The sequence below is a fragment of the Suricata suricatta genome, chromosome 5, assembly GCF_006229205.1.
Source record: "Suricata suricatta isolate VVHF042 chromosome 5, meerkat_22Aug2017_6uvM2_HiC, whole genome shotgun sequence".
NCBI lineage: Eukaryota > Metazoa > Chordata > Mammalia > Carnivora > Herpestidae > Suricata > Suricata suricatta.
This window is the reverse complement of record NC_043704.1, coordinates 77,992,264-78,005,651: the sequence shown is the minus strand read 5'-3', so window position 1 is coordinate 78,005,651 and position 13,388 is coordinate 77,992,264. Positions and strand designations below refer to the sequence as shown.

The window sequence follows — 13,388 nt, the reverse complement described above, 5'->3', positions numbered from 1 at the left end:
ATTCAGTCGTTAGTCCATTAGAAATTCACTGTTTTTGAAAGAAGCACAGCCACTGTTAATTTTTGGTGTATTTTTTCATTCCAGCTTTTTTCCACACATCTTGGCCAAAGATTGTCATAATATTAATAAATAACATTTAAATTGTACCAAGTGTTCTGATAAGTGATTTCCCTCCATTTGCCATTAGACTGGTATAATACATATGGTTTTGATGATCTCTAAATAGCACTTCCTTTCGTTTTTTTTATTGTTATCATGTAGGTGTTGTAAAGTTGCTTGATCATTTGCCTATTATTAGACAATTACTTTCCAAACTGTCAGTGGTTACATAAATTTAAGCGTTTATATATTTTAAAAATTATTTAATGTTTATTCATTCTTGAGAGAGAGAATGCAATCGGGGTAGGGATAGAGAGGGAGAGGGAGACAGAGGATCCAAAGCAGGCCCCACACTGCCGGTGCAAACCCTGATGTGGGGCTCAAACCCACAAACCATGGGATCATGACTTGAGCCGAAGCCGGATGCTCAACTGGCTGAGCCACCTAGCAGCCCCTAAGGATTTATATTATTCTTTTAAAATTGAAGCATTCAGTTAGGGCTATATAGCAGTAGTGCAAAGAAAGACTGCATAATTGGAAACAAATGAAAATACATTAAGAGATTCTCCATTTATTTTTTTATAAAGAAAATAAGTAATATTCTACAGCACTTTGTAGGTAAAAGTGTTCTTCTTTTAATCCAGTCTTTGGAGTAATTATCTGAGGTAGGAAGCATTGCCTGCAGATTGCAGGTGAGAATCAAGGCTTGGAAGAGTCCCACAGCCGTAAAGTAGCAGAGGTGGGGCTCTGGTGCATTCTGCTGCCCCTACTTTTGCTAAAAGAATTGTTTCTTGGGCTTCGTGGGGGACATGGAAGTATGCAGGACTTGTCTGCTTAGTTTTGAAAGATTTCCCAGAATAAAGAGCTATCCTAGAAATTTAAATGAAAAGAAAGGCATCCTGAGAGAGAAAGGGATGTTGAGGAACAGAGGACCCAGCCACAGAGTGCCCCTAGAGTACCCCGATCCCCAAAGCAGTGCTGTGAGCGATCCCTCTCACCCCTGCTCTCACATTTGATCCTCAAACAGGCCCAGGAGAGGAAGCCAGGAGGAACGTTTGGCTTTATTTTATGGATGAGGAAACCCAGAGATTAAATGACTTGCCTAAGGGCAACCACTTCTTAAGGGTCACAGGAGGGCCTGACTCCACAGGACCCCTCTCCCAGCCTTGTGGTCTTCTCATCACATGGCTTGTGCTGCTTTTTGTGATTTTTCATCTGAAACAGCGATGGCCACAGTTTCAATTGCATACATGATCTTTGCGCCTGTGTCTGGTTTCTTTGTTGATTGTCTGTTGTGTGCAGGGAGGAGGGCAGAGATTTCATCGAGCAGGTTCAGCAACCTTTTCCTCTCCAGATCGTCCTCTCCCTGTGCTGTGCATTTGACAGTATTTAGTCTTTTCCCAGAATCAGCTAAAAAGTCAAATACCTATACAGGCTTTGCCACTGATGGGCTAAGGCCAATCACACTTCATCTTGTCACGGTCTAATTCTAAGGAGTGCTGAACTACTTTGGTAATGAAAAATGCTGCTACTTATAATTTAAAAATAAGTAGAAAGACCCCTCCAAAAAACCTGGAAGTCAGGGATTTCTAACCTTCTTAGTCATGAGTAATAAATGTACTATGCAAAACTTAACATTCTGAAATATATCTCCCCCCATCCCCATCCATTTTTGTGTACATTCATGTATATTCATGTATACTAGGCCCTTGCCTAGTATATTACTCAAAGGGTGGTCTTGGAATGAGCATATCAGCATCCCCTAGGGATTTGTTAGCAGGACTAACCCTCAGGGCCACTCAAGACATACTGAACCTGAATCCGTAGTTGATTTTTATGTACATTAAAATTTGAGAAGCATTAGTGCAGATCGCTCTCCTGCTTACAGACCGAGGACATCACTGCCTCCTCACTGCCTAAATACTCTTCTGCTGCATCTTTAAAACCCTGGATGTGATGGAATGAATTTTCCACTCCAGCCTTATTTACCCTTATACCCCTTCACAAATTATCAGTCAAATCGAACTGCCCACTGGTTTCCAAATGTTCCTGCCACAGTGCTCACTCACTCTGCTTGTTGGGTATGTCTTTCTCTGCTTTCTGTTCGTTCAGACCTTTCCTGTCCTTCAGAGATGTTATGTCTATAAAGCCTTTGCATATTAATTCAGAATAATCTTCTCTTTCTTTTTTCTGGTCATGTTATACTACATAGCACAGTTCACTGTGCGCATTGTGAGGAAAGCACTCCTTGAGGCAGAGCCTGATTCTGGTTCACGTTTGTCCAAGTTCATCTCTGCCCACCTCCCGGCAGTGTCTGGCACGTAGTAGGGGCTCAGAACCCATCGCAGACTTGACTGGCATTTAATTCTGATTGGGTCCTCTACTGTTTGAAGGCCTTCACAGACACTAGCAGGGTCCACCCAGTGAATCCTGCCTCCATTTTCCTGGGTCTCCAAGCTCAAAGCCCAAGGAGACTTCTTGCATCCTTTGGTGAAAGCACTCAAACTGGAAAGTGCCTCAAATCCATTAAGATGTTAATGACCTGTGGCAGGGCTCTGGCAGCAACAACTTCACCTCTGTTGCCAGAAATCATTTATACTGGGTGGGTGTTTTCGACAACCACTTAATTAAACACATTGCTTTTCTTTATAAATTCCCCATGGCAGCAGACGTATCCAGATAGCTAATGGTCCCTGAGTGACCTGAATTATAGGACAGTGAGGGCATTTAGTTACTGCAGTCACAAATGTACTTGAAAATGTTTGTTTTCCCAAGACTGCTACTAATTAGGGAGGAGTCAGAAAGAGCCAAGAGGTGAAAAAAGTCTGATGCAGCTAAATGCCCAGTTCCATCACTGACTAGCCATGTGACCTTGATTATACAAATCTCTTGTATCCTCCGGACCTCAGTTTTATCATTTATAAAATGGGAATGTAAAACGAGATATTAGTCTAAGGGTTAAATTACTTAAAATATGTGGAATGCTCACATTTTTGCCACATGGTCTGAGCCACAGAATTGGCTGTTATTGTTATTGTTGTCATCATTGTTGTTTTTATTTATATTCACTTATTCATACATTCATGTGTGTATTTACCAAACTCCTCCCATAAGCCAGACTCCACCCTGAGTGATGAAAATACAGAAGCAGCAAGACAAGATTTTCATGTTCAGGGAGTTCTCGGTCAGAGGGAAGGAAGGTATATGCAAATGAAATCAAAACATAGAATGATATATGCTGATATACAGCCCCACAAATGATCTTGTGGGAGCTTAGAACTTGTTGTATTTGTAGTGTTGACTTAGGTAAAGGGGATACCCAGGATAAAAGAAGAAAGAGAAATTTCCAAAAATATATGATGGGGAATTACATCCCAGGAAGAAGGAAGAATATGTGTAGAGTAACAGAGATAGGCTCAGGAAACCGCAAACTGTCAGAGGGTCTGGATTGTAGTGATCAAGAGTAAGAGAGCTATAAATAAGCTAGAAAAGTAGAAAGGAACCAGAAAGTTAGGAATTTTGAAAGCCAGGCTAAGGAGTATGCATCTTATTTTTTCCTGCCGTCACAAGTTGGAGATCTATAGGTCATTCGAATACTTCTATTATTTTTATTTTTTTAAATGTCTATTTATTTATTTTGAGAGAGAGTGCCTGCAAGAAAGGGGCAAAGAAAGAGGGAGAGAGAATCCCAGGTGACATGTGGGATTGATCCCACAAACTGTGAGATCATAACTTGAGTCGAAATCAAGAGTCAGACATTTAACCGACTGAACCACAGGTGCCCCTCAAATGCTTTTAGATAGGGCATATATTTCCAGTTTGCCAACCTCTTGTTATTCCACATTACCTTACACTGACCCCTCTTTATTCCCTTTACAGTGACGTGTGGTAGGCTCTCCCAGTCACGATAGCTACTGTGTGCATCTCTTACAACTACATGTTTAGTGACCTTACCTTGGTATTTTGAAATCAATTGTGATGGGATAATTTTTTTAAATTTATTTATTTATTTATTTTGAGAGAGAGAGTGCAAGCACAGGAAGTGCAGAGAAAGAGAGAATCCCACTGGCAGTGCAGAGCCCCATGTGGGGCTCAAACCCAGAACTATGAGATCATGACCTGAGCTGAAATCAAGAGTTGGTTGCTTAGTGGACTGAGCCATCCAGGTGCCCCCATGGTAGCATAATTTATACAAGGAAATGAAATGAAGGCATTATCATTATTTTAGAAAGTGTTTACCATTTACAGCATACCACTGCCATTCTGTTTCCATTGTGACCACGATAGGCACTTCTTTCTTGAGTTACTGAAAGATCTGAAATAAGGAGTTTTATAAAAATAATTTTTAAAAAGGTAATAGGTTCTGGAAAGAATTTAACCATACCTTAAACTTGATCTTGATTACTTAGGGGCCTGCCAATGTGTGTTTTAGTAAAGAAAACAAATAAGACCTCAATCTTAATATTGAGGCTATCAAAGCATTTGGGCCACTACTGCTGTTGTACAAACCACTATTGTAGACTCTTATGAATAAACATGCTGTCTGATTAGCCAACAGCAAATTGTGTTTACTCTATGAGTTATCTACATTGTCCCCAAATGCCCTGTTTTAGGTAAGATAGGGTAGGTCTAAGAAGAGCAAACCATGTGAGGAAGAGGAGGTCTCTGCCTCCACTACTCTCTTTAGTAGAAAGAACTACAAAGCGTAAGAATTAAAATGCTCTGCTCTGTGAATTAATAAAAATGTAGATATCCAAGCAAAGAAAATTACACGGGACAGAAAGAGAATTGCATAATGATAAAAGGGTCAATCCACCAAGAAGACTGAAGAATCCTAAATCTGTATGCACTAAACAAGAGAACTGCAAGATATGTGAAATAAAAACTGATAGAACTGGAAGGAGAAATAGACAAATCCATGATTATGGTTAGAGTCTTCAACAGCATTCTCTTAATAATTGATATGACAAAGAGGCAGGAAGTCAGCAGGGATTTAGAAGAACTCAACATACCAACAGAACCCAGTCAGCATTTATAGAACACTCCACCCATTTATAGAGCACCCACAGAACATCTACCAAGATCCAACATATCCTGAGCCACAAAACAAACTTACTACATTTAAAAGAATTGAAACAATTCAGAGTAGGTTCTCTGACTGCAAAGGAATTCATAATTGGAAGATAACAGGAGAATCTCTGAACACTTGGAAACAACACAACATATTTCTAAATAATCCAGGAGTCAAAGAGGAGCTTTCAATGGAAATAAAAAATACATTCAGCTGAATCCAAATAAAAATACAACATATCAAAATGTGTGAGATTCAGCTAAAGTAGCCCTGAAAGAGAAATTTGTAGCACCAAGGGAAGAATGCTAACATCATATGAGGAGGAGTCTCAAACCAATGATCCAAAATTCTGTTTCAAGAACAAAGACAAGAAGAATGGGAACAGAAGGAAGAAAATAATAAGGATAAGAGTAGAAGCCAATAAAAATAAAAATTTGAGAAAATTAATGAAGGAAAAGCTCAATAAAATTTCAGGGGGTCTGGGTGGTTCAGTTGGTTGAGCACCCAACATTTGTATTTGGCTCAGGTCTTGATCTCACAGTTTGTGGGATCAAGTCCCACAGTGGGTTCTGTGCTGACAGCATAGATCCTGCTTGGGATTCTCTCTCTCTCTCCCTCTCTCTCTGTATCTCCTCTGTCACATGTGTGCTTGCTCTCTCTCTCCTTTTCTCAAAATAAATAAACGGTAACATTTTTTAAGTTCAATAAAATTGAGAAACTTTTAGCAAGGCTGACAAAAAAGAGAAGATACATATTATCAATATCAGAAGTGAAATGGGATATCCCTACAGACCCTGCAAACTGCAAAATAATAAATGCAAAAAAAATGTGATTACAGCTAAAAATTCTACACATATAAATTTGCCAACTGAGATGAAATGGCTCAATTCCTCAAAACACTCAATGACCACAACTCACTCAACATGAAATAGATCAGTGAATAGCCCTATAACAATTAGGAAATAGAATTTGTAATTAAAGCCTCCTAAAAAAGAAATCTCTAGGCCCAGATGGTTTCACTGGAGAATTCTATGAAATGTTTAGAGATGAATGAACGCTAATTTACATAATCTTCTTCAGAAAATAGAAGTGGAAAAAAACAATTCCCAGCACATTCTATGAAGCCAGTATTAATCTGATACTAAATCCAGACAAAGACACTCAAATATAAAATGACAAACCAATATCTCTCATGAATATAAATGCAAAAATTCTTATCAAAATGTTAGCAAATAGAATTCAGCAATATAGAAAAATAATTATGTACCATAACCAAGAGGGTTTATTCTAGAGATGTAAAGCTGGTTCAATATTGGAAAATTAATCAGTGTAATCTACCACATTACCTGCCTAAAGAAGAAAAATTACATGATCAGATCAACTGATGCTGAGGGAACATTTGATGAAACTTAACACACCAATTTATAATACAAACTCTTAGAAAAATAATAGAGGGGAACTTTTCCAATTGATAAATAACATCTACACAAAACCTGTAATTAACATTATGCTAGTGGGAAAAGTCTAGTGTTTTCTCCTTAAGATTGGGAAGAAGGCAAACAAATATACTCTCACTACAAGTATTCAACATAGTGCTGGGAGACCAAGCCTGTACAATAAAGCAAGAAAAGGAAATAAAAGACATGCAGATCAGAAAGGAAAGAATAAAAACTGTCCTTACCTGTAGATGGCATGACAATCTTTGTAGAAAACTCCAAGAAATCTACACAAAAATTCCCAGAATTAATAAATTAATAAAGGTTCAGGGTACAAGATCAACATAGGAAAATCAGTTATATTTCTATAAGCTAGCATGAAAGAATTGAAAACAAATTAAAAATAACATAACATTTATAATCAAGAAAAGGAATCCATAAGTGTAAATTTAATACAATACATATAGGACTTGCATGCTGAAAGCTACCAAACGCTGATGAAAAAAATCAAAGAAGATCTAAATAAATGAAGAGACATACCATATTCATAGATTGGAAGACAAAATATAGTAAAGATATTCTCTGATATTTGACATATAGATTTAACATAATTCCATTCAAAATCTCAGCAAGATATTTTGCAAGGATAGACAATATTATTCTAAAATTTGTATGGAAAGACAAAGGAATTAGAAAAGCTGAAACAGTTCTGAAAAAGAAGGCTGAAGTGCATCTCTCTGGCAGTTCCTATTTTCTACTGCATAACATTAGCCCCTGGCCATAGCTGATTGGATAGAGGAGCTAATCCATTAACTGGTCTGTGTCCCAAAAAGCTCAAAGGTATATTTGGACTAAAAGAATTTGTAATCTTAAGGATTCGAAGTGAGAGAAACAGCTAGAGAGGCTAGTTGGCTGTGAAAGTAGATCTGGAAGTTCATGCACAGTCAGGATAAAGAAAACAAGTTCATGGGCAAGGTTGAATTAAAGAGGAGCAAAGATGTAGTCAGCAGAGTGAGCATGATGGTCAAGAGGACACAGATGGAATGTGGGGAGAGACATAGAAATCATGATAGAAACGGCCTCTTAGGGAGTAGCTTTCATTCCTGGTGGTTTTCTAGCTTTCATAAAACCCAACTGTGCACTGGTTCCTGCTCTTGTATTTCGATGGGATTCCTCAGAGTATTTATTTACCTCTTCTTTTTGGGTTTTCCTGCTCTGGGCTGTGTCTTCTGTACCCAAAGAGTTGAACTAATATAGTACAGTAAACAGTTCTCCTGTTAAAAAATACATACATACATACATACATACATACATACCAGGGAGGTGGCAAGAAATGAGCATTTGTTGTGTCTTGTCCCACTATGTTTTCCTCTCTGCTGCCTTCTCAAAATTAGTCCTTGCTCTCCTGCCAGCTTCTTTGGCTTCTGACAAGTGAATACCCCAAAGTCAATTCAGGGGAGGAGAGAGCTCCACAGAGGGTGGGCCTCCTGTTAGCCCCGGGTGTGCTGTGGGAGACTTGAGCTATTCAACAGCTATTCAGTTGTTTTGTGGGAAAGAGAAAAGGATAGGGGGTGCCCACAGTCTTTTCTTTTGTGTAGCTTTTAAAATATCCTCTTACTGATACTACTGTGACAGGGAGAGCAAAGTTGCCTGGTTGTATAGGAAAAATAAGTGTGAGAAGCAGCTATATGGGAAGTTAGGGCCTGGGCTGAGGGTCCAAAGAGCTGGATTCTGGCCTTGCCTCTCACTTAGTACTAGATGCATGTCACTTTATCAGGGCTTGGTTTCTCCACTTAATATGAAAAACATCCATAAATCGTAAAAGAATTGTGGTTGTTCTAGCATGTGATCTGGCTTCTGCTTATATCTCTCTCCACTTGCCTCTTCATTCCCTTTGCTTTGGCCATGCCTGCTTCTTTGGTGTTTTTTGAGACATGATGGATCCTACCTCAGGGCCTTTGTACTAGCTCTCCACTTCATCTAGATGCTGTTCCCACAGGTATTTCTATCTCCCTTTCATCTAGATCTCTATATTTATGTGTCCATATCCCTTGTCTGTGTGCCTTCCTCTACAGAATGCAGGAATGGGAGGAATCGAGATTTGTTTACCTCACCACTATATCAGTAGAGCCTGGAGCATAATAATGGCTCAATAAATATTTGGCAGGTCATTAGGGGATTGTTTCTGGACTGGATGCTTCGTATTTTTTCTCTAAAGAAACACCTTCCTTATGCCACATAGAAGAAAATTGATTGCAAATCAATGGCTTTGAGCACAGTCCTTAGTGCCTGCCCTTGTGACTCCTTACTTGGGTTCATATCTTGAATTTGCTGTTGGTTCCTCTGTCCAGGATATCTAAATGACTCCTACAGCTGACGTGCTCAGGGTAACTAAACTATAATTTCCAATATAATGAAGGATGCTCAGCTGTGTCAGACAAGCAAACAGGCAAACAGACAAAAACTTGTATTATATATATATAGAATTAATGATTATGTTATTGCTTTAGAAAATTGAAATGGATGGATTTTGTATATTTGAAAACTGTCATAGTTTTGAGGAGTTGCCTTTAAGTGGATTTATTTCTAACCACCTATTCATGAATTTGTTTGTTAATTCAATCAGTGTTGCAAAAATGTCTAAAGGGAATTTAAAAGAATTCTTATTCATTGTGGTTTTCTCCTCCTCACTGCTCCTCCTCCTGTCTTTCGTTTACCATTACCATCATCACCTTTGTATTAATAGCTAATAACAATTGAGTAGTTTATTTATTTTGTTTTTATTTTTATTACTTATTTTTAGACAGAGAGCATGCAAGTGGGAGAGGGGCAGAGAGAAGGAGAGAGAGAGAATCCCAAGCAGGTTCTGCGTCATCAGCACAAAGCCCAACATAGGGCTTGATCCCACGAACCGTGAAATCATGACCTGAGCCAAAATCAAGGGTCGGATGCTTAACCGACTAAGCCACTGAACCACAATTGAGTATTTTATGTATGCTTTGTATTTTACTAAGTGCTCTATAATACTGTTCTTAAAATTCACAACAATCCTATGAGGTAGATATGTGTTATTTTCATTTTAGAGATGTAGAAAATGAATTTTAGAAAAGATAAGTTCCTTTTGCAAGATTGCACAGCTAGTAAGGGGCAGAATGGCATCTCTAACTCCTGGCCTGTGTGATGGGAATCCCACTGTTGTTCAGGAATCTAGCACTTAAAATTTAAGATGAAATCAAGACCCAGTTGCGGTTAAAATGAGTTGTAAGCTCACAGGAGTATTGACAAAATTCTTGGTCAAGTGCAGTTTGTCTTCAGGAAAGAGATATAAAAAATGAAATTAACATTCACAGAGTAATTTCTCTGTGCCAGGACCAGGTTGGGACTATGACATAATACAATGATGCCAACTTATCTTGGCTGGGAGACTAAGAAGCAGAAGAAATTCATCCTTGGAGTTTAAGGGACTTTTGATAAAGCAAGGGAGGGTGTGATTAATTATTTGGAAAGAACAAGTATGAAATATTCTGAGACATTCCTCTTTGAAATGTTGGGTAAATCCACAAACCTTTCAGCACTGCCTACAGATTCATTTTGAGTTTAGGCTCAAGAAGGATCCACCTCAGTGCCTGAGAGTTCCTAGGTCTGATTCAGATTCCCAGATCAGCTTCTGAAAACGTCTTGGTCTTTCAAAACCTTGCTTCTGCTTCTGGTTAGCTTCTAAAAGGATTGATGCCTGGAATTCCACCTCAACACTCCTGAGTCAGAGTCTTCGTGGGTGCTCTCCTCCCTTTTTATGGTAATTCTGTTTTCATGACATCCATTTACATACTGTGCAAACACATGTCTTCCAACAAGTCATTCTGTACATGTCTCTGTGCGTGTTTGCACACGCTGTTTTCTCTATCTGAAATTAATTAAATCTGCCTTCTGCATCGAGTCATCTCCTGATCATCATTCAAAAGCTTCTTGAAGCACACATTATCCAGAGCCTTGCCTCACTTCCTAGGTGGTTTTAAATGCCTTTCAGTAGAGCAGAGTGGTTCATCAAAAATATGGGCTCTGGAGGCAGGCACTCTTAGTTTGAATTTCAGTTCCAGAATTGGGCAAGTTATTTACCCTTTTTGTGTTTTAGTTCCTCATCTATAAAATGGGAATAATGATACTACCTTCTTCACAAGATTACTGTGACCATAAATAAAATAACTTATATGAAACACGTATACCCCAAACTTGTACAAAGTAAGGATTAAATCAGTGTTAGACATTAGCTGGATTTCCATGGCACTGTATACAAATTTCCATGTTATTCTTTATCACTCTACACCAGAATACTTGATTTATTTATCTTCTACATTAGATTAGAAGCTCTTAAGCACAGGGACAGTCATGGAGGGCTTTATAGTGTGAGCACCTACATAATGTCTTTAATATGATACAACTGACCCTTGAACAACAAAGGGGTTAAAGGTACAGAGCCTCCACCCCTGTAGTCAAAAATCCATGTCTAGCTCTCGACTCCCCAAACTTTACTGAGAGCCTCCTGTTGACTAGAAACCTTTCCAATAACACAAACATCAATTAACACCTATTTTGTATATGTATTAAATGCTTTATTCTTATAATAAAATCAGCTAGAGAAAAGAAAATATTATCAAGAAAATAGAAACACATTTACAGTATTGTATTATATTTACCAAAAGAAAAAATTTTGCATATAAGTGGACCCACACAGTTCAAACCTACCTTGTTCAAGCATCAACTGTATAGACACTCGACAGTATTAATTGATTAAATGAAGTGATTTCATTGCCTTGTTACTGAATGTGGTTTGGTAAAGAGGAGAGCCCAAGGGTTTAAGGGGAAGCATACCTTGGATGAATCCTCACTATGTTGTTTGGAACAAGTTAACTTCCTGTATCCGTCAGCTTGGGCTGCTGTAACAAAATACCCATAGAATGGGTGGCTTAACAGCCGTTCTCTCACCGCTCTGGAAGACGGGAAGTCTTAAGATCAAGATGCCTACAGGTTTGGTTCTCAGTGAGGGCTCTCTTCCTGGCTTGCCTTTCGATTGCATCCTCACATCTTGGAGGGAGGAAGTTCTCCTGTCACTTCCTCATCTTCTAAGGGAACTAATCTCATCATGGGCACTCCATCCCCACGACCTCGTTTAAGCCTGATTCCTTCCCAATGGCCCCACTTCTCAGTAGCACCATTTTGGGGATTAGGGTTTCCACATATGAATTTTGAGAGGAAACAAAGTCATTTACACTCCTCCAAGTATCAGCTTCCTCACCTGTATTCATCAGGATTGTTTGATGAAGATTAAAAGGGGTAATATGTGTATACTATCTAGCCCAGTACCTGATCCAGAGAAGACCCCAATAAATGAAGGCTTTGTCTTTTAACCTAAGAAAAATACATGGCAGAATTATTCTTATGTGCCTATAGATCTAAGACGTTTTGGGATTGGCATGTATATACATTGTATATACATGTATACACATACACATATGTGTATATACTTACATATACATACTCACGTGTATACATACATATACACGTACACATACATATATAATTTCCTAAAAAACTTTTTATTTATTGTTTTATTATATTTTTTAGAACTCAAAAACTCCTTTATTTCCTGGCAGGGTGGGGAAGAACCTTTTTTTTTTTTTTTTTCTTAATGCAGTGGAATAATATGAAGCTCCAAGAGAGGACTTACCTCAACTTAGTAAAGATTAGCCTTTGTAGATACATGAATGGATATTTCCAGGTCCATCCTGTCTATGTTTTATGGGGACACTTGGTCTGTCCTACACTGGCATACATTAAAAAGTATTGAAAAAAATCAATACTCCCCCAAACATTTTTTGTGTATGCATTCCAAATAGTCATTCATGCTTTGCAACTTGTGATTTTCAACAGAGATCTTCAACCAAACAGCAGGAAATGAAGTGTTGGTAGAACATTTCTTAAGAGCATTAAGTAGATGCCAAGGTTTCTTTTTCCTCAACCTTGTGGGCTGTGGGTTGGGAATCTGGAGACCTGAGTGTGTGGACTTGTGTTAAAATGGTAAAACCTCATCACACCTTTGGGTGCCATATTAGTTCTTCTCTACATTATTTCACCTTACATCTTAAAGAATTGTGTATTCCTTAAGAGCAGAATACTCTTCTCAGTATTCCCAGTAGCAAGTACAGACCTTAGTACTTACCTGGCCCCATGGGGTAGTGGGGAGAAAAACTGAACCACAGGAAGTCAAGTCAGGGGACCTGAGAACAGAGAAGGTTTGTGACATCGGGTTTTTTATTAGAATACTGTGTTTACTTGGAGGGTCCTCTATTTGAAACAAATTGGAGAGGCCCCAGGAAAGAATAACCAAATGATTGAAAGAATTTAATGTGGATTCTTCAGCTCAAGGTTTTTTTAAGACTTCACTTAACTCAGGGGGAGGGAAATTGCTTTCCTTCAATGCCATGCATTTTTCATCTGTTTGTGTTTGAAGAGCAAACCCAAATTGGATTCTCTTCAGGGCCTGGAACCCAGTGGGTGCCCAGGGAATATGTTTGGAATGAATGATTCAGTGTTTTCCTCCTGGGTTGCCGATTTCTGGCTAGCCAAGAAACTGCCTTCCTCTTTCAAGGACTGGGCTGTGCTAAGGGGCTCGAGGGGCACAGGAAGGATTTATAACCCAGGAATAGTCACTCTTTTCAGTATCAGGGAAGGTATTTCTACTGAATGGAGTGCGTGTGTGTGTGTGTGTGTGTGTGTGTGTGTGT

General features: G+C 38.7%; 1 protein-coding gene across 1 annotated transcript in view; it reads left to right on the top strand.

The window, feature by feature from the left end:
* TPRG1 (tumor protein p63 regulated 1) overlaps window positions 1-13,388 on the top strand; it is a 108,471-nt gene that overhangs the window by 16,221 nt on the left and 78,862 nt on the right. The gene's annotated exons all lie outside the window — the stretch shown is intronic.